The sequence below is a fragment of the Rhinopithecus bieti genome, unplaced genomic scaffold (genome assembly GCF_001698545.2).
Source record: "Rhinopithecus bieti isolate Rb0 unplaced genomic scaffold, ASM169854v2 scaffold_4908, whole genome shotgun sequence".
NCBI classification, from domain to species: Eukaryota; Metazoa; Chordata; class Mammalia; order Primates; family Cercopithecidae; genus Rhinopithecus; species Rhinopithecus bieti.
Window position 1 is genome coordinate 870,449 of NW_016804541.1, and position 21,716 is coordinate 892,164.

Sequence of the window (21,716 nt, forward strand, 5' to 3'; positions counted from 1 at the left end):
CACACCATCATGTCCAGCTAATTTTTTGTAGAGACAGGGTTTTGCCATGTTGCTCAGGCTCTTCTGGAACTCCTGGGCTCAAGCCATCCTCCTGCCTCAGCCTCCCAAAGTGCTGGGATTACAGGTGTAAGCCACAATGCCCAGCCTTGTGTTTGTTTTTACCCCCACCCTAACCCCAGTTTGGAGCAAAACAGAGGAGTTTTATCATGTTGTGTCAGTTATTCAAGAGATCCTTCACATATGTCAAGTATTGTCTATAGAACAAATTAACATTGTCCCAGAACTATATTTTGCTACTTTAAACATGTATATAAGGGCTAATACGACTAATGAAATATGAATTCACTCGATAGCCTTTTTGTCTTGATATGTTCTCTCTCGAAGGATACTGAAAGTACAATTACTACTGTCTGCAGGGAGGTGTAGCCAAACTTTTAGACCTTCAAAGATGCCCCCACCTTTCTCTCCCAGCACAGTGCCTGCACTGGCTCCGTGGGCAGTGGCTGGGGGCTATCCCAGAGCTCCCGCATGCGCATGTGGATCTCACCTGCCACTTGAGAACTGCATGCCATTCTCACCTCCCCAGCACCTGCTCCAGGCCACTCTTAGGGCTGCTGGGGGCAGGAGGCCTGGAGCCTGTGGCCGCTTCCTGCCCATGCTCTCTGAGGCGTGTGAAGAGCCAGCTAGAGTGAGTCACTAGGAATTAAAATTTGGCAGCCAAGCGCCCCAGAGATGCAGAGCTGTTATCAAAGGTCCACTGTCAGCCCTGGCCAAGGCCTTTGACTTAAGGGAACTCGCCATTGGATGTAGTGACTAATGCCTGAGCATAAGCCAGGGTCTCATTCCTCACTGAAGAGTTTCAGCCCCTCCTTGGCTGAAGAGCCCGGGTCGGTCGACTGTCTGGGTTAAACATCAAAGAGCTACCTCTGGAATCTGTTTCCTGGTTTGGCCACCCTCCCAAATGGGTCCCATAGGTTGGAAACACTGACTGTGTCTATAAGTGAGCACTCAGAATTTGAGAAGGATCCCACTTATGTGCAGTCTCAGTGGGAAAGGGGCATGAGATCATTTTGTTCCCATGTTAGTTGCTGAAACCCTTTGTCCTTCTGGAATTGGCAGGCCTTTACTTTTCCTGAGCTCTTAGCAATGGTTTCCCTATAAAGCTATTGTTTTGAGTCAACCACGAAGAATGCTGGACTTACATGTGCATGTGCACGCTCTCTCTCTCTCTCACACACACACACACCCACACACCCACACGCAAGAGCCATGCTCATCTTGAGCTCAGGAAAGATGGCAAAATCCACCAGGATGTTTTACTTTTGAAGAAGGTGACATATTGAGGAGTGGGTTCTGTATTCTTAATTTGGCTTTTGCTTTTTTAAACTACAGACTTAAGCTAGAAGAGAGTCAGTAAGAGCAAAAGGATTAAAATATTTCCTTCATTAGGTATCCACTTAGGAATTGCCTGTGTCTTAGTGCTTTAAGGGTGCTTGTGGGTGGCTCTCAAGAGTGCCAACTCCAGAATCAAGCCAAGCACACAAGCAGCCTGAACAAGAGCAGAGTTTTTCTTTGCACACTCCACCAACACAAAGTATTCAGTCACATTGCTCCATCCATTCAGGCCCTATTTCCCAATGGCAGAACAACTAGACTTCCTCTGCTCACTCCAGCATTCCTCTGGGGCCAATTTAAAAAAGCTTGAGACTTCAAACTGCACAGGCACACTTTTCTTTATAAAGAAAAGCTTTTGGGTAAGCAGCATTGTCAAAGGAACTGAATTTATAAATCCACACAAAAGCCATGTATTTCTTTTGAGACAGATCAACTCACATACTTTTTTTTCTGATTCACTGTGTGTGCTATCGGGTCTACAATGTAGACAGTTCCCTAGGTCAGAAAATGCATCTGCTCACGAACAGACAGAAATGGCAATGTTCTTAACACTTGTCTTAGATGAGACGTCTGCTTACATGATCACAATAAAATAAGGAAGCAATTTTTGACTCTAGTCAAGAAGCCTCTGGAATATTTTTTCCAACACAAATGTTTCTCATTTAGTCCAAGCTCTGTTTCAATTACACGCCAAGAAAAGACAAAGAAAACCCCTCTACCACCTACTCCTGCCTTCATGAAAACATTATAAATTATCTTTATTACGTCATATAGAAAAGTCATCTTACACAAGGTAAATTGTTGACAAATGGTTACAGCAGCCGTTTTCTGGACAATTGCTGTATTCATAGGTGTTCTTTTGCTCACCTGCCAGGCCCTGGCCTTATCGCTCTCAAGAAAACACCATGGAAATGAGCATCCCTGTCTGAAGCCTTTGACATTAGTTTCGAAAGAACTGTCATGAACACCAACATCAAAAGACAACTCCTTTGTAACATTAAATAATTTCAGAAATAAAAACTGACTGGCTGGAGTGTCTTAACATCTTAACTTTCCCCAGCTTAGTAAGTCCCAGCTGTGCGGGGGATGTCAGTAGTTTAACTTTCACATGGCCCCCACAGCCAACACCCTTGTCATCATTCTGTTACAGGCATTTCAAAGAAGTTTAAAGCAGCATGCTATCCCCTCTGGCTCATTTCCTAGGTTAGGTCAACTCTTAGGTGGCAATGCTTAAGCTCTGAGGGTCCCACACCAAAATGAGGCCTGCCCTCTTTTCATTTTTGGTTATGGGCTCACACTCCAGAATAGAAGGCAACAGCTTTCCAATTTACACCAAAAGGATGGAAGGAAAACTTCAGTGTCTGGATTGTTAAAGGCTAGACAACCTTTATTACTGTTGTTTATTCTTTCTAAGGCTCTGCTGGTGATAAGTGTGTGAACTTGCCCAAGACTCTACACCAAAGATGTGTCTTTTCTGCTCTGACCGGAAATTTTAGATGCAGAAGGAACTTTGGAGATCTGGCCCCGCAGGGATTATAAAATTATCTGGTGAAAACTCCACAAAGGACTAAAGGGGTGGGCCACCTGACACTAGGGAAGCCACTCACAGCGAGTCTGAGGTTTCCTTCCTTTATGAAGTCCTGTGTTCTAGCTTAAATTCACGTCATGCAAATTTTGCAATTATTCAATGTATGCATGCTTATTTTCACACTAATTTTTCTTTCTTTCTTTTTTTTTTTTTTTTTTTTTAGACAGAGTCTCGCTCTGTCACCCAGGCTGAGTGCAATGGCACGAACCTCTACCTCTTGGCAATTCTCCTGCCTCAGCCTCTGGAGTAGCTGGGATTACAGGCATGCGCCACCATGCCCGGCTAATTTTGTATTTTTAATCGAGATGAGGTTTTGCCATGTTGGCCAGGCTGGTCTCAAACTCCTGACCTCAGGTGATCCACCCACCATGACCTCCCAAAGTGCCTGGATTACACGCGTGAGCCACCATGGCCAGCCTCAAAATAATTTTTTGTCTTCCATATTACCTGAGTAAAATTAAGGCTCCAATTAGATGTCTTAGGTTTATCCTGTGGTTTCACAAATTCAGGCTCACCACTTAGCACTTCACCCCTATCTGGGAAGCAGAAATTTTGTCTCCCTCCTTCTCTTACAGACAATAACCTACCACTCAATTATGTTTGGTGACCTGACCAAAAGATGTGGAGGCAGGCCAAGGCATAGAAGGTCAGGCCAGGTCTCCGGCCTCCTATATGGGACTCTCTGCCACTTTACATCCATCCAGTTCACAGGCACCCACAGCCATTCCGGAACTCATCAGGCAATGGTCAACTTAAAATCTGCCCACATATCTTCTCTATATTGAGGGAGGTTTAGGTTGGTGAGTGTCCTCTCCCAAGCTTGAGGCAAGGCTCACAAAACGGAGAGCTAATTCTTCACTGGCTTTCAGAGTGCCGAAATCTCATTGGCTTTTGGAATATTTTGACATCTTCCCGACCCACGAGGCACTTTGTCCCCATTCACGGTCATCTGCAAAAATTAAAAGTACAAGCTGCTTAGTGGAGACAAGTCAGAGCCAGCATCATCAGCATCCCGAATCTGAAAATAAAACCAGACTCAAATCTCCTCAGGGGAAAACTGTCAACCCAAACACAAGGCTGTTTAATTCAGAACTGCATTGACCACTTTCCTATCAACAGGCTTTCACAGCCATGTTATCTACTGGAAGGGCTATAGTAAATACTAAATATCTTAGCTGTGCATTTTATATTCCAAAGCAAAAGGAGAAAAGGGATCATGCTAATATAAAAGCTGTGTTTACAAATTCCCAGGGGCATCATATTCCTCTAAAGCAACAGTTCTCAACAAGGAGCAATTTTACTCCTCAGGGAACATTTGGCAATGTCTGGAGACATTTTTGACTGTCACACCTGAAAGGGGGTGGGGATGCTAGTGGCACCTACTGGGTAGAGAGGCCAGGGATGCTGCTAAACACCCTACGATGCACAGGCCAGCCCCACACAACAAAGAATCATCCAGCCCAGATGACAACAGTGCTGAGGACTGAGAACCCCTAAAATGTAGGAAGCAGGAAGAAGACTGGAGCAAAGTCACGAGTCCTAGTTCGTTCCCTGATAGGCTGCTCTGTCTGGATGCACCACCGGACCTCCCTGGGTCTCTGGTTCATTGTCACTAAACAGAGAGGTTGGCCTGTTTCGGAGGTTTTGCAATCCCTAGACTGAGTTCAACCATTAATTCTCCAGGGCTTAAAGGACGGCTGCTCTCCAGGCTGGCAGCCACTGCCTTTCATCATACCTCCCCTGATCAGGGGGCATTTTCCACCAGTTCTCTCAAAGCCCCATCACACAATGCTAAAAGCAACTTCTTTCTCCATATCACCAGCCACCACGACAGTCCCTGGCAACCTCCCAGTCCACAGGAATGAGATGCAAGGAGTTTCTGGACTCTACAATCTCCTTCCACCCCTAAAACCTATGATTCTATTCGGTCAACAAACCAAGGACAGACATGGAAGCGTCATTTCCAGCTCTATGTTCTGCTCTGCAGAAACGCATAAGCAGAAGAGGAAAAAAAATGCTTTACAATAAAATTAAAAGAAAACAGCACAGCTGCAATTGCACTCAATGTACATATAAGAATTTTCCTTTTTCATAATACTTTGCAACCATAAAATCAGCTCACCATCCCATCTTAGGGGACAGACTTAGTATTAAAGCCATTGTTTCATGGATAGAGAAAATGTGCTACCACCTTGCCATTCCCAAAACCTTCTCCACTGGCTCCAGCTGTTTACACAGCTCCATGGAATACAACAACTTAGCTGAGAGGCTAAACCCCTCCACACACAACCTGATGGTCTCGAGAATGACAGAACACAGGGACTGTTTTACATGTAAAATTTTCACGTTCAGGAAAAGGAATATAACTGGCTGGCTAGGGGAGAGGATTACGGTTTTAACTGCATCCATACAAGTATCATCACACTCATTCTCTGAAAGAGTTAGAGACAGAACCACTTCCCCAGCCCCGCTGCACAGGAATCCTATTATCTCCATCACACACCAAGCCGCGGGATTCTCCGGGTGGCAAGCTGGGATAGGGCAGCTAGGCCAAGGGGAGAGTAAGCAACAGCTTCCAGCAAAGAGAGAGAACCAGAGGAATATTCTAAGGCTAAAAGGAAACAGCACATACTGCTGCTGCCAAGTAGAAGAAGTAAAGGGCTTAGCGTATTTCATTTGCCTTAAAAACAACAATGAAAAAAAAAAATGCACTCACCACAAGTTTCCCAAGTATATGCATCATCCATACACCAAATGAGAGAGGAAATCTAAAGATCATTTAAGGGGGGAAAAAGACAAGCGAAAACTCTGAGTAATCACACATGCACCTCCATAGTGCCCATGGGCAACAGAGGGTTAACATCCCGGGGCGAAGTTTCCTCTCAGCAGTAGAAATCTGAAATCATCATAAAGATGCTGAGTGATTTAGTCATGAGCCCTCCCCTCAGCCATCAGAAGGAATGGCAAAAATGCAAAGTGAGTGCTGGGAGCCAGAACAATTTCATTTTCCTCCTAACTGTGCAAAGAATTTGCATTTAAAATGAGCATTTCAAGAATGCCCAATAGTTGGCTGCTAACATGAACAAGAATAAAAGTGATCCATCACCCGACAACACCAAAATTTTTTGCAATTATTTAATTGCAAAAAAAGTATTTGGGTGCCCAGTAGACTGAAGAACACTTACGGCTAATTACATCTCACAAGTCAGGTGTCAGATTAACTTTTTTTTTTTTTTTAAATATACTTTAAGTTCTAGGGTACATGTGCACGACGTGCAGGTTTGTTACATAGGTACACATGTGCCATGCTGGTTTGCTGCAACCATCAACTCATCATTTACATTAGGTATTTCTCCTAATGCTATCCCTCCCCTCTCCCAACCCCACGATAGGCCCCGGTGTGTGATGTTCCCCATCCTGTGTCCAAGTGTTTTCACTGTTCAATTCCCATCGATGAGTGAGAACATGGGGTGTTTGGTTTTCTGTCCTTGTGATAGTTTGCTGAGAATGATGGTTCCCAGCTTCATCCATGTCCCTGCAAAGGACATGAACTCTTCCTTTTCAGGGCTGCATAGTATTCCATGGTGTATATGTGCCACATTTTCTTAATCCAGTCTATCATTGATGGACATTTGGGTTGGTTCCAAGTCTTTGCTGTTGTGAATAGTGCTGCAATAAACATACGTGTACATGTGTCTTTATAGTAGCATGATTTATAATCCTTTGGGTATACCCAGTAATGGGATTGCTGAGTTAAATGGTATTTCTAGTTTTAGATCCTTGAGGAATCAACACACTGTCTTCCACAATGGTTGAACTAATTTCACTCCCACCAACAGTGGGAGTGTTCCTATTTCTCCGCATCCTCTCCGGCATCTATTGTTTCCTGACTTTTAATGATCCCCATTCTAACTGGAGTGAGATGGTATCTCATTGTGGTTTTCATTTGTATTTCTCCAGATTAACTCTTAAAATGCACTCACATCGCATTAACAAAAGGTAACAAGGAAACAAGGTACCTTCTTGGTGGCTAAGCTTCCAGAGAATCAAACTTTTATGCTTTCTACATCATAAGCTAAGTGAAATAGAGAAAAAAATCGGGAAATAAAGACCTGCCAATTAACAATGGTTCTCACCATTCATATCCAAAACACAAAATTGCAGTTTGATTTCTGAAGGGAGGAAGAGATCCAGAGGGGAACACAGAGGTGGGGGGCGGGTCAGAAAGTGGGAAGTCAGTGGGTGGCTGTAGTCTTGCTCTGTAAGAGGGACAGTTTGAAGAGTTTCATGAAAGACACAAGAGCCTTTTATCTTCTTTCCTCACTAATAAAATGGAGGGTGAAAATACACACTAGAAAACATCCAAAGCAGTTCAGAAAAGGGCTGCCAGAGGCAGGGGGGTTGGGGAAAGGCAAGAGGTGCCCCTACTCTAACGGGGAATAAGTACACTGTGGCCATGGCCATCAGCCAGCTGCACAGCAAAGACGGAGCTCTAGAGAGTCTGGCGCTGTCCTTAGTGTCTCCTTCCACATCCTCCTCCTTATGGGGTGGCAGTTCTGCGGTCAGGAGAGATCTTCCCCAGCACTAGACAATTTCCTAACAAGGGCATTTTCATTAAAGATGAGACACAAGGCAATGAACAAGGGAAAGAGAAATGGCCAGAGGATGCTGTCCAGCCTGCCTGTGGGTCTCACTCCCACCAGAGCCTCATACCACACTGGTTCTGGTTCTGGAAGGGAGACCCGGACTCCAGCTGGCAAGAGCCACACCCATAGCGCCAGGCCATTTCCTCCTGCTCTGGTCTCTCATTATTCAGCCTACAGCACTACCTCACTCATCTCCTAAAACAGGGGTCCCCTCTGGCTAACCAGACTTCCCTGCATCCCCAAGACGCTAACATGGCTGGCACACTCTCAGCCTGGGAATCTGGACCCTCAGGGTCCAGGGAAGATGAGTCACTGGCTAAAACCAGGAACCCAAGAGTACTGCTGGTTTCCAAAACAGATGGCCCTAACAACGTGTCCAGCCAGTTCCCTCAAGTGGACAGCCCATGGGCCTTTCAGAAGACCCAGGGGCTAACTGAGGACAGCATAAAGCAAAGTGCATGTTTCCTGGTCCTCTTCTGGGAGCTTCTGTGAAGCAGCCCACACTGATGCTCCTTCTTCCATCATTTAGTTTTTTTATTTATTTACTTATTTTTTATTTATTTATTTATTTTTGAGACAGAGTCTCGCTTTGTGGCCCAGGCTGGAGTGCAATGGCGCGATTTCAGCTCACTGCAACCTCCGCCTCCCAGATTCAAGTGATTCTCCTGCCTCAGCCTCCCAAGTAGCTGGGATTACAGGCACGCGCCACCACACCTGGCTAATTCCTGTATTTTTAGTAGAGACCGGGTTTCACCATATTGGCCAGGCTGGTCTCAATCTCTTGACCTTGTAATCCTCCCACCTCGGCCTCCCAAAGTGCTGGGATTACAGGTGTGAGCCACCGCGCCTGGCCTAGCTTATTTTGAAAAGTACAGACAGATGGCCAGGCGCGGTGGCTCACGCCTGTAATCCCAGCACTTTGGGAGGCTGAGGCAGGCAGATCACCTGAGGTCCAGAGTTCGAGACCAGCCTGACCAACATGGAGAAACCCCGTCTCTACTAAAAATACAAATTTAACCAGGCATGGTGGCGCATGCCTGTAATCCCAGCTACTCCAGAGGCTGAGGCAGGAGAATGGCTTGAACCCGGGAGGCGGAGGTTGCTGTGAGCCGAGATCGTGCCATTGCACTCCAGCCTGGGAAACAAGAGCGAAACTCTGTCTCAAAAAACAAACAACAACAAAAAAGTACAGACAGACATAGCCCTTCCACTTGACTCCAACAATGAAAAATTAAATGTCCCAGGCCATGACTTCATCAGCATGGATAGGGTCAGGCCAACAGTTGGTCACTCTGCGCTGAACACTCTTGAGCCAGCAGCAATTTCTGTGAGTGTTCCTGTGCGTGCTCTTCCCCTTGCATGGAGTACTCTTCCCTAGACGCCTTTTACCTGGCAGCCTTGCTCTCATTCTTCAAGCCCTTGCTGAAATGTCGACTCTTAAGAGACCATCCAGAACAGCTACCCCTCTCCCTCTGCTACACCTTGCTTGCCTGGTTTCTGCTCTCACTCCAGGGCCTGAGCCAGAGCCTGGCCCACCGTGATGCTCAGTAACTATTTACTCAATAAATGAATGCACTAGGAAGCAAAGCAAACACATCTAAATACTACGTCTAGGTATAACCCCATCTGTGTCAAAGGCATAAATAACATTATTCACATTGCTCTAAGCATCACAGCCAGAGTCTGGAAACTGCCTACATGCCTATGTACAGAAGAATAGATACATAATATGAACAAAATGAATACCATACTACGACGAGAATGACAGACCCACAACTCACACGAAGAGAAGATGGAAGCAAATCTCACAAACATCATGTTGAACAAAACCAGAAACAAGAGGATGCACTGGACAGGTCCATTTATATTAAGTTCAAAAACAGGCAAAACTGGCCAGGCACGGTGGCTCACACCTGTAATTCCAGCACTTTGGGAGGCCGATGCAAGCGGATCACGAGGGAGTTCAAGACCAGCCTAGCCAATATGATGAAACCCCATCTCTACTAAAAAATACAAAAATTAGCCGGGCATGGTGGCGTGCGTCTGTAGTCCCAGTTACTTGGGAGGCTGAGGCAGGAGAATTGCTGGAATTCAGGAAGCAGAGGTTGCAGTGAGCTGAGATTGCGCCACTGTACTCCAGCCTGCTGGGCAACAAAGCGAGACTCTGTCTTTAAAAAAAAAAAAAAAGCAAAACTAAGTCAAGATTATGACTGCGGGAAGGCGGTGGGTGCACCAGCAGGGGTATCAGGGGTCTTCTGAAGTACTAATCGGGTTATTTCCTGAGCTGGATGCAGGTAACACGGGTGAGTTCAGTCTGTGAAAATTCATCAAATCATCCATTTATGATTTGTGTTCATTTCTCTATGCTGTATTTCAACAAAACTTCATTGCAAAGAGAGAAAACATGTCTGAAATAAACATGGAATTCTTATTTTTCTTAGTAAAGCCAGCTGAAGATTCCTGTCCATCACGAAGACTGGCACCTGACATAGAGCTTCCCTTGGATGAGCAGCACACAACACCTGCATCTTTGCACAAGACCATGTGGCTAGTTATGCGGGTGAGGTGTGAACACATCGAACACAGCCGGAAGCTGAAACCTGCTAGGACACAGGGCTGGCTGCTACAATCTTCTTCCCCCTTTGCAGCCCTAGAAAGTGTGGGTCCCGATAAATATTAGTGGCTTTAAACGGAAACAGGTGGTAGGAATGTCACTGCCTGAGGCTGAGGCAGCACCTGGGCAGACATCTGAAGCCGCAACTCTGCTCAGAGCCTACAGAGTTGAGGTCCTGGATCACACCAGAGGGGGGAGAAGAACAATCATGGCTGACCTGCTGCCTCTTTCTAGTAATTTCTTCCTTTTAAGTTATGTCATGAAAATTGATCATTCAAGGGGAAAATCCTCTCTGAGGCAAGGTCAAAATACTACATGAGTAACAAAGCAATTGCTTTGGCTAAGCTTTGGCTCACTCCAAAGCTTAGGACCTCAGACACTAAGTGGCCCCAAGCCAAATGTGACCCAAAAAACAAGCCCCTGGAAAAGGATCACATTCAGCAGGAGGAAAGAAAAAAACCTAAAGCCTGCCCCAGGACACCTACTAAGACTCAACTCAAACTAAAGGGCCCAGACAAGTGTTGGTTGGATGTTGTCAACCTGAAAAATAGAAGTTCAGACTTGACTTGCCTAGCACACCTGCTCGCGTTCATTCACACACTCATACACATAGGCATGCACACTTTCCTACTCAAACTCCAGTAAATTTTCCTCTGTCATAAAGTTTTAACTGACTAGGATGTTCAGGGCTTGGAGAATAGTATAAAGGTATCGTTACTGATTTATAAGACACAACCCCTTTCAAAATAAAGTGCATTCTTATTTTGTCATCCTATTCATACTCTGCCTCACAGGGCAGACAAGAGCAGACAAACTGATATCCATTTTACTTAAAAAAAAGAGAGAGAGAGAAAAGGCTGGGTGCGGTGGCTCATGCCTGTAATCCCAGCACTTTGGGACGCCAAGGTGGGCGGATCACGAGGTCAAGAGCGAGACCATCCTGGCCAACATGGTGAAACCCCATCTGTGCTAAAAATACAAAAAATTAGCCGGGCGTGGTGGCGGGCGTCTGTAGTCCCAGCTACTCAGGAAGCTAAGGCAGGAGAATAACTTGAACCCGGAAGGCGGAGGTTCCAGTGGGCTGAGATTGCGCCACTGCACTCCAGCCTGGCGACAGAGTGAGACTCCATCTCAAAAATAATAATAATAATAATATAGATTCTACTGCTTTTCACATAGAGTTAGTGCCATATAAACCAGCAGACTCCTGAAATAGAGGTTTAGCCACTAATAGCCTCCCCTCCTTAGGTCTTCTAGCCACCAGAGAGGAGGGCAGAGGTAGGAGAGGGATGCAAAAAGGAAGAAATGCTGATTAAGCAAGCTGGGACTTGCAAGGAGAGTCGCACTCAAGCCCTGCATCGCCCTTGAGTTTTTTGTTTTTATTTTTTTTGAGACAGGGTCTCGTTCTGTTGCCCAGGTTGGAGTGCAGTGGTGCCATCATGGCTCACTGCAGCCTTAACCTCCTGGACTCAGGTGACCCTTCCACCTCAGCCTCTGGAGTAGCTGGGGCTATAGGTGTGCACCATGACACCTAGCTAATTTTTTTTTTTTTTTTTGGTAGAGATGAGGTTTTGCCATGTTCCCCAGGCTGCCCCCTCAAGAAGATACTTCTTAATTAAGTATCTTCAAGAGGAATCTCTCCCTCCTAGAGGTTTGTGAGACACTCCAGGAATGGCAAAGAAAAACCATGACCAACCAAGGCCGGGCGCGGTGGCTCACGCCTGTAATCCCAGCACTTTGGGAGGCCGAGACGGGCGGATCACGAGGTCAGGAGATCGAGACCATCCTGGCTAACACGGTGAAACCCTGTCTCTACTAAAAATACAAAAAAAAAATTAGCTGGGCGTGGTGGCGCGCGCCTGTAGTCCCAGCTACACCAGAGGCTGAGACAGGAGAATGGCGTGAACCCGGGAGGCGGAGCTTGCAGCGAGCTGAGATCCGGCCACTGCACTCCAGCCTGGGTGACACAGCGAGACTCCGTCTCAAAAAAAAAAAAATTTTAAAAAAAAAATAAAAGAAAGAAAGAAAAACCATGACCAACCAGCAACACCTCTTTATTAACAAGTCATCAGTGTGCCATCTCTCATTAGGCCCAGCTCAGAAGGAGAAACTGGAAAGGCACAAGGAGCCAAGTCACCAATGTGAAAGATTCCAAATGTACTATTTCTAACACCCATCTCAAGGAATCAGGGAGAGGCGGCAGGCGGCAGGGGTGGAGGGTGACCCCACCTGACCCTTAGCACGGAGAGACACTGGAAAAAAGGCCTGGGCACACGAGTAAGCCTTGTCCCCACTGGCCATCGCTACATAAGCCCTCACTCCCACCAATGAGATGCCCACGCCACTGCAAAGGTGGCGCTCCGAGAGGCACCAGCAATAGAGGCTCTATTGTTGACTCATACAAAAACTTCAGAATCCCAAGAAAGAGACGCCAAGGCCCAACAACAGTGGATGAGGGACCATTGATCAGACCTGACCATCAGGTCACTGTCAACGGAAAAAAATTGTTTTTCCAGTTTTCTGGCAGAGTTGCTTCCAAACTATCCTAAACTTCCAAAACATGGCTAATTACACAAGGTAAATGAGTCATGACAAATGACACAAAGGAAAAACCGCAGGAATCCATTCTAGGTGCTCACTGCAGGAGGTGACACAGGAGAGGGAACCTGAAGCTGAGCAGTGAAGTGGGCAGAATGGGGACTTCATGCTCCCTCCAGCCCCCAGGACTCCCTCACCTGCCAACCAGCTCCCACACAGGTGCAGCATTTTTGCCTGTACATCCTCCTGCACTCCTCCCCTGCTGGCCGTGGCTTTATCATCTAGACACATGGAAAACCCCAACACAAAGCAGCCAGCTCCCTGCCTTGCCACCAGAATGCTGTCCCTCTCTCCCAGCAAGAACTCTCCCTGGGTCACTGGAAAAGGCACTTCGGCCACTGGAGGTCTGACCCCCAAGGAAGATGGGACCCAGTTCCTCTGCAGTCACCAGCCTCTGCCTTAAAGAATCTGCAGTTTGAAAATCTCCAACAACCCCTGCTATGAACTCAATCATGTCCCCTCCAAACTCCTATGCTGAAGCCCTAACCCCCAGGGGGATGGTGCTGGAGACAGGGCCGTAGGGAGATAACTAGGTTTAGGTGAGGTCATGACGGTGCAGCCTTCATGATAGGGTTAGTGCCCGGTTAAGAGGAGATGCCAGAGAGCCTGCTTGTGCACGCATGCTCACACGCTCTCACGCTCTCGCTCTGTCATGTGAAGACGCAGCCAGAAGGCAGCCGCCTGTAAACCAGGAAGAAGGCCCTCACCAGAACCAAACCATGCTGATCTCAGATTTCCAGCCTCCAGAACCATGAAAAAATTTCTATTGTTTAAGCCATCCAGTCCACAGCATTTTGCAAAAGCAACCTGAGCTAACACCTTCCCCAGGGAGATTCCCCTTGACCAAGAGTAGACAGGCCCCCACAGGCAAACTAAACAGTGTGTCAAACATTCACAGGTTGTAAAAAGCAGCTTGTGAGGCATGATGCCCTACTGTCAAATTCTCCCCCACCCTGAATTCCCCATCCCACAGCTTGGTGGCCTAATGTCAGAATGTCAAGGAGCCTTGAACCCCCCCTTTTCTGTCACAGGGCAGCAGAAGGGGACAGCGCCAGGGAGAACCTGTGCAGTGAGATAACGGATGGAACAGTAAGCCCCAGGAAACAGAAATGGCCACAGAACCTTTATACTTGTAGTCTCAGGGAGATCAGAGTCTCTGAAAGCATACTAACTATGTGACAAGCCCTCATTCCCAACCTCAACACTGGGAATCTAAAATTAGCCAGAGAAAGAGTCTACTCAGCTCTGTGTCTCCTACATAGGCCCTGATAAGTGTCACTACCTCCTTTGGCAATAGCTTGTCTTGTGAGTGCTATAAATACTACCTAAGCCTACCCAATGTGAATTATGAATACCAAGAATCATTTCAGGGTTTTCAGGCACTGGCTATGTGACAGGGGTATCAAATTCAGAGTCGCCTGCACAAGACACATACTCAGGGAACACACAAATCCCTCAGGTCCAACCCTGCATTTTAAATGGTGGGGAGGACTCACTCAAGAGCACCTCCACCTTCCGTGCGGCTGAGGCTGCAGCTGCTACTGCTGTAGCTCTGAAGAGCTGAGGAAACGGTTTTCACCTTTTGTCAAATTGCTAGGAAGTAGGAGGCTGAGAGAGATAAGAAGCTTGAGATTACAGAAAAGGACAAAAAGGAGTTTGGCCTTCTTGGATATGTAGATCCGGCTCAGAGCTTTCCAGTGAAGAGAACCTTAGAAAAGGAAGGCTGGAGAAGCAGTAGGTACTCCCCAGATGATCCAGGGCTGTCACTTGTCACTTGTCCCCTTGGGGGCTTGATCCAATAAGGTTCTTTTTTTCTTTTTTCTTGAGACGGGAGTCTCGCTCTGTCGCCCAGGCTGGAGTGCAGTGGCGCCATCTCGGCTCACTGCAAGCTCCGCCTCCCGGGTTCCTGCCATTCTCCTGCCTCAGCCTCCTGAGTAGCTGGGACTACAGGCGCCCGCCACCTCGCCCTGCTAATTTTTTTTGTATTTTTAGTAGGGACGGGGTTTCACCGTGTTAGCCAGGATGGTCTCAATCTCCTGACCTTGTGATCCACCCACCTCAGCCTCCCAAAGTGCTGGAATTACAGGCGTGAGCTACCACACCGGGTCAAAGTTTCTTTTTTTTCTTTTTAAGAGTCTCACTCTGTCACCCAGTAGGCTCTTAATAGATGTCTGTAGATTGAATTTCAGTTTTTTGGGTTTCTGGGGTTCACAACTGCAGACCCCTAACCCCCAGGAGCAAGGCCAGCTGCACTGGTCTGCAAAACCAAAGTGTCAGCCAGACTCCCCGCACCTGGCCGAGACGTAAAGCTCAGGCACAGGGAACAGGTGGAGGGGTAATGGCTCCGAGGTCAGGATGCTGGGGAATGGAGATGTGTGTCAGAGTCAAGAGAGATAGCAGAGGGGGGCTGGAAAACAGCCCATCAAGGCATATGGAGTCCCAGAGGCAAAAGGGAGAGAGGGTGTTAGAGGATGATAAGCAGTGACCCGTGATGGGCAGCCCCAAGCAGGGCACCTGGGAACAAACTGTGAGATCTGGCCACCAAAGGGTTGCTGGAGGCCTTCCAGAATAGTGTTCTGGCATAGTGGTAACCGCAGAAGTCCATGAGGAGGAACGAGATACAGGTTACTCTTTCTAAAAGTCAACAGACAGCTCACAACCGACACTAGGCCAGTGGTTAAAAAAACAAACAAAAACATTGCTCCCCATACAGTGTGGCGCCCCAGTCTTTTAACAACCCCTGTGCTATCTGCCTTTCTCCCACTGTGCTGTCCCATCTTTTGGTCTTGGTTCATTCAGTCTCTCCTGTCCAGAACATCATCTCCCACTGGCTTTTTGACATTCTGCAGATTGCTGAAGGCATGGCTGAAGTGCACCTCCAGGAACCCCTTCCCGAGTTCCCCATCACATCCCCTCCATCGGGTACCTCTCTCCTGACCTGGAAACTGCAATACTGCTGACCCACACACTCCTGCAGGCAGAGTCGGGGACTCACTGCCTCTGTATCACTCTCAGGAGGCACCACAATCTTTTGCCCACGACAAACCCTCAAAAAAGGGGAGTCCATTGAATACAGTGGTTTCCTTTAAAAACAGTTATTTATTTTTCTCCCTCCTTGGCTCAAATTCCTTGTGCTTAGTAACGGACATAACTGCCCACCACAAAACCCCTGTGTCCAGTATTTCACAAGTTTGATTCTGCCAGCCCCCCAGGGGGAGGAAAAGTGAGGAATAAGCTGTGTGGAGGGACCTGGGACTGGGGGGATGACAGTGTCTATCTCTTCTCTCCCCACCTGCCCCGATGTCACAGGGTCGGCAGAAGGCAGTCTTGGGAAGAATGCTCTGGAAGCCATCCGAAAGAGTTCAGTCCCTGCTAGGCTACTCTGGGCCACTCCTCTAAAGGGCTGAATGAAAGAAGCCAGTTTTCCAGTGTCTAAGGCAAACTAAGGAACTGGACCTATCTGCTCAGAACTAAACCCTCCCTCTTGCCCATGCCCTTGCCCTCTCCCTCACCCCCTGTGTCAAGCTGAACTCCTATGGAGACGAGCCAGAGGGGGAGACGAGCCAGAGGGGGACCCGCAGAAGGGATGGGGCACAGGGGCCTGTGCTGCACCCCACTTCCTGAAACACGTGCTCTAAGGCATCTGCCAGACATCCCACCTAAATGTCCAGACCTAAAATAATCCCAGATAATAATGACCAGACCTAAAAATAATCCCATACCCCATGAGGGTGCCCCCACCTGGCATCCCAAAGTTCTCACAGAGAACCCAGCCAGAGAACCAGCAGCCCTGCATGAGACGGCCCTCAGGCCCCAATCATCCAAGCCCCAACCAGACCCCTCCAGTGAGTCTGGAAGCAAAAGCACTGGGCATTAAAACGTCAGGGCCTGGCCTCCCGAAGTGCCCCCTCGCCTCTTCCTTCCCTTTCTGCCTCCTTCCCGCACAAACATTTGCTGGAGGACTGCTCTATAAACTGACATCAGTGGAAAAGAAACATCCGGAGTACAATCCGAGTTGAGTCATTAAACATCACAGAATCCCTTAGGGGAAGCAAAAGGCCAAACTGAGCCACTAAATGCTAGGGCTTCAAAACCCCAAAATACCTACCATGTCTACCACTGCTCTGAAAGGAGCATCACATGTGTCCATCTCCTCCGAGCCACAGAGGCCCTTGTAGCAGGCAGCCACTCACACTCCTGCACAGGTGGCCAGGGGTCAGCCACTGGCACCTGGGGGTGGGCCTGGCCTGTGGACAATAGCAGTGAAACTGATTTTTATCCACCCACCCACCGGCAGCTGCAGGAAGGGCTCACACTGTTTGCAAACCCTGAGAACTATCATTTTATGTCTTCCAAAACACCGAGGAGAAAGCAAACCAGTCACAGGAACCTAGACCCAAAGGGGAGGAGGTAAGTGAAAACCAGCCACACAGAAAACACAGAGAGAGGGGTTCAACGCTGGCCTGACTTACTCAGGGCAGACGCTTTGCATCCGTTGTGTTTTTGTTGAATTCTCACACGGGGGGCTGATTCAAAGTACCACCACAAAATAAATTCGAGGACAGCTGACTGTTCATTAAACAGGAAGGCACAAGAGGGAAACTTGGAATCAACTTTCAATTACTCACACTACTTAAAACCACCTCTCAGCAGCTGGTGCAATCAGTCAGCAACATAAACCATGGCCGGGGCAGATAAGCAGCTGGATCTGGGTAACTCTTCAAGAACTGCCCTCCTTCAGTCCCTGCTATCAGTCAGGTAGCCCAGCACCTGCAGAGGAAGAAAGGGTCTTGTATTAGAGCACACTTTTGGCACCTGCCATGTGCAGATCATATTCTCATTAGCCAGTACTCGCTGCTTGTTTCTCTGAAGACACAAACGACAGGAGTCTATGTAGCTACTTTCCAATCCTGCTTTTAGGATCCAAGTTAATATTCTATCAAAAAAAAAAAAAAAAAGAGTAGGTTGACAATGCCAAATGGCCTCTCTCTCTGCACCATCAAATCTACCCGTCTCTCAAACTCTTTCTAGCCAACTGCATGCCCTTTTACCAATGAGCTGCTTTATTGTGTGTTCACCGTTGGATCACCCAAATTTAGCAAGCAAAAATGCAGGAAATCTAGTTAAACTTGCATTTCAGGTAACCACAGATAATTCTGCAGTGTAAGTATTTCCCATGCAATCTTTGGAAGATACTTACACTATAAATGATAGACTGCTTATCTGAGATTTAATTCACCTGGGCAGCCTGTATTTTATCTGGCAACCCTGCTTTATCTTCATTCCAGAGAAAACACTAAATCCCAAGAACAGCTGGAAGCAAACTTCGAGAGCCTCCAGCTGCCAGCCCATTCTACACAGAGGATTAGGTAAAGCAGTACACTGACCCCGCCACTCTGGGCAACAAGGGCAGGCAGAAGAGAGCAGGAGGACTGCCTCCAAAGGAGATCAAGTCCCTTCTCCCCTTCTTAACTTATTGGACTTACTCAAAATATCGACACAGAAAAATGTGAACTTAAACAAATGCTGTATGATTCCACTGATTGAGGACCTAGAGTAGTCAAAATCATAAAGACAAAGTAGACTGGTGGTTGCCAAGGGCTAGAGGGAAGGAGGATGTAATGGGCAGTTTCAGTGTTACAAGATGAAAGAGTTACGGAGATGGATGGTGGTGATGCTGCCCAGCAATGTGAATGTACTTAATGCCACTCAACTATACACTTACAAATGGTTAAAGTAGTAAATTTTATGTTATGTTTATTTTTTCCACAATGTGTTCTTAAACTTTCGATTTCCTTCTCATTTCCAGCTTAGCCAGCTCTTTCCCTCTCTTGTGTCTACTTCATCTCTAACTTCATGGAATAGGTATCTACTGAGAACCTTACACAATGCAAAAGGAAATCAAATCAGCAGGATACAAATGAAATGCAAGGAAGGCCAGGGCAGAGGGAGGAGCAGGTTTGCAGCCAGGGAGAACGTTTCGCAAGCCCGCCTGGCTCCTGTCTGTCTAGGCCTCGGGGCTCCCTGCAGAAGCACCCTCACAAGCCCACTATTCTTTCACCCTTGGTGCATCCTAAGGGCCTTGGCATCACCTCATGCTCAGCTCTAAGAAACGATCCAGGACCAGAACCCCATAGGCAATGAAGTTTGTCTCCACAGGCACCAGGGAAGCCTCGGGGCTGGAGGACGCATGGTCTCTGCAGTTAGAATCACCCTTTGCCCAAGAATATCAACACATACATACACACACACACACCCCACTTCTGACTCTGGAGACCCCTAAGCAGGCATCATGTCACATAAATATATGATCTAAAACTGCAGGTCGTCTGCCTTGGAGGGTGTTTGACACAAAACAAGACTTGGGGCACTCTAGCCATGGCTCTGATATGTACCATCAAAAGATAAAACAGAGTCAAGGGCAGAAAGCATTCCTGAAGCCCGTGGACCTCTGCAAGGCCCAAAAGCTAGTTGAGGACAGCAGCAAAGGCTCCCTCACCACAGTCCTGGTCAATCCCTGGCCAGGTAATCAGGGTTGTGGAGCCAATTCCTCTTTTCTTTTTATGAGATGGAGTCTCACTCTGTCACCCAGGCTGGAGTGCGATGGCACCATCTTGGCTCCCTGCAACCTCTGCCTCCCGGGTTCAAGCGATTCTCCTGCCTCCGCCTCCTGAGTAGCTCCGACTACAGGCACACACCACCATGCCCAGCTAATTTTTGTATTTCTAGTAGAGATGGGGTTTCACCATGTTAGCCAGGATGGCCTCGATCTCCTGACCTCGTGATTCGCCCGCCTCAGCCTCCCAAAGTGCTGGGATTACAGGCGTGAGCCACCGAGCCCAGCCCAGTCAACTTCTCTTAAGAATCCAGATTCTCTCCGCCCGGCGCGGTGGCTCAAGCCTGTAATCCCAGCACTTTGGGAGGCCGAGACGGGCAGATCACAAGGTCAGGAGATCGAGACCATCCTGGCTAACATGGTGAAACTCCATTTCCACTAAAAAAAAAAAATACAAAAAACTAGCCGGGCGAGGTGGCGGGCGCCTGTAGTCCCAGCTACTTGGGAGGCTGAGGCAGGAGAATGGTGTAAACCCCGGAGGCAGAGCTTGCAGTGAGCTGAGATCCGGCCACTGCACTCCAGGCTGGGCGACGGAGCAAGACTCTGTCTCAAAAAAAAAAAAAGAATCCAGATTCTCCTTGGCAGCCCTTACTTGCCCACCCAACCCTGACCTGGCCAGACTGCCACAACTAGCCCCTCACACCATGCCCTAGACACATGGGGCAGTCTGCAGACTCCAGGGGCTAGCAGTGGGGCTGTGGTACACATGGCCCTTAGAATCACATCCGTGTGCCCTGGTCCTCTCCTGGACTCTGCTCTGGGTCTGCAGTAGTGCCCAGGAATCTTCAAATTTAGCAAGAACCAGGCAGGTCAGACACAGTGGCTCACACCTATAATCCACTAAAGCACTTTGAGAGGCCAAGGTAGGAGAATCACTTGAGGTCAGGAGTTCAAGAACAGCCTGGGCAACACAGCAAGACCTCATCTCTACCAAAAAAAAAAAGACCACTCCAGGCAATTGTAAAGGCAGGGATCCTCAGATCCCTTAAAAGAACATTAAAAGAACAAGAACATAGCTTAAAAGAACATTAAAAGAACAAGAACGGAGAAACAACATTTGAGCTAAAAGAAATAAATAAAATAAATAAAAATAAAAAGATATATAGATATATATAGATATATCTATATATATGCCAGGCATGGTGGCTCATGCCTATAATCCCAACACTTCAGGAGGCTGAGGTAGAAGGACAGCTTGAGCCCAGGAGCTCGAGACCAGCCTGGGCAATACTGCAAGGCCTCATCTCTACAAAATTAGCTAGCTAGGCATAGTAGCACACAGGAGCTAGTACTCAGCTACTCAGGAGGCTAAGGCAGGAGGATCTCTTGAGCCCAAGAGGTGGAAGCTGCAATGATCAGTGTTCATGCCACCACACTCCAGCCCAGATGACAAAGTGAGACCCCATCTCAAACACACACACACAGGATGGGGGCCACTTAATGATGTAGGGCAATACTCATAGATGTTAGGTTAAAAAAAAAAAGCTGAATCCCCACTGTATCTCCTACAGGGGACTATCTATGCTGAATATGTATTTACATACAAGTTCAACCCGTGCCCAAGTTAACGAAAGGATAAGCTTTCTATAAACATGGTGACTCGGATACACCATCAGCTTCTGGATTTGCCTCCTTGCTAGGCTTCAGATATCACACTCCAGTGCACAAGCAACAATTCCCCGCTCATACTCCATCCAAGGGTAGGATCTAGTGGTTGGTGGGGAGAAGAGCATTTCAGGCAAGGAGTCTGAGTAAAAGCCAAAAGGTGAAGACTCTACTGAGACCCACACTGAGAGGTCAGCCTGGAAGCTGAGAGAGCCTGGAAGCCAGAGGAGAGATTCTGCAGGAGACAGTAGAAAACATTAGGAGAGTAAGTTGGGGTCCAGGTACAGGGGCAACTGGGAGCTACTGAAGATTTGTGAGCAAGAGAGTGACAGTGGCAGAACTCCACCAGGAGCCCAAATTCTTTTACAACCAGGACAAAGAAGAAACAGCAAGAAGGAAGCAAGGGGGAAGTTGTGATTTCCGAAAGTGAAGACAGAAAATCAGGGAACCATGCACTTTTGATTGTGAACGCCAAGCCTGGAAACATGGCTACTTGCCAACTTTCTCTTGTCCTTTCTGTGCATAGCTTTGGCCAAGGTTCTGTTGTGGTTTTCTCAAAGACAGGGTTTGGCTCTGTCACCCAAACTGGGGTGCAGTGGCTTGATCATAGCTCATTGCAGCCTCAGCCTCCTTGGGCTCAAGCAATCCTCTCAC

The 21,716-nt window shown here is 47.6% G+C and overlaps 1 protein-coding gene across 1 annotated transcript in view; it reads right to left on the minus strand.

The window, feature by feature from the left end:
* The window catches only part of TLN2 (talin 2), a 467,299-nt gene that overhangs the window by 382,223 nt on the left and 63,360 nt on the right, over positions 1-21,716 (minus strand). The window contains exon 2 of the mRNA XM_017869077.1: positions 17,470-17,611. The gene's annotated coding sequence lies outside the window, so the exon portion shown is untranslated. The remainder of the gene's footprint in view (positions 1-17,469; positions 17,612-21,716) is intronic.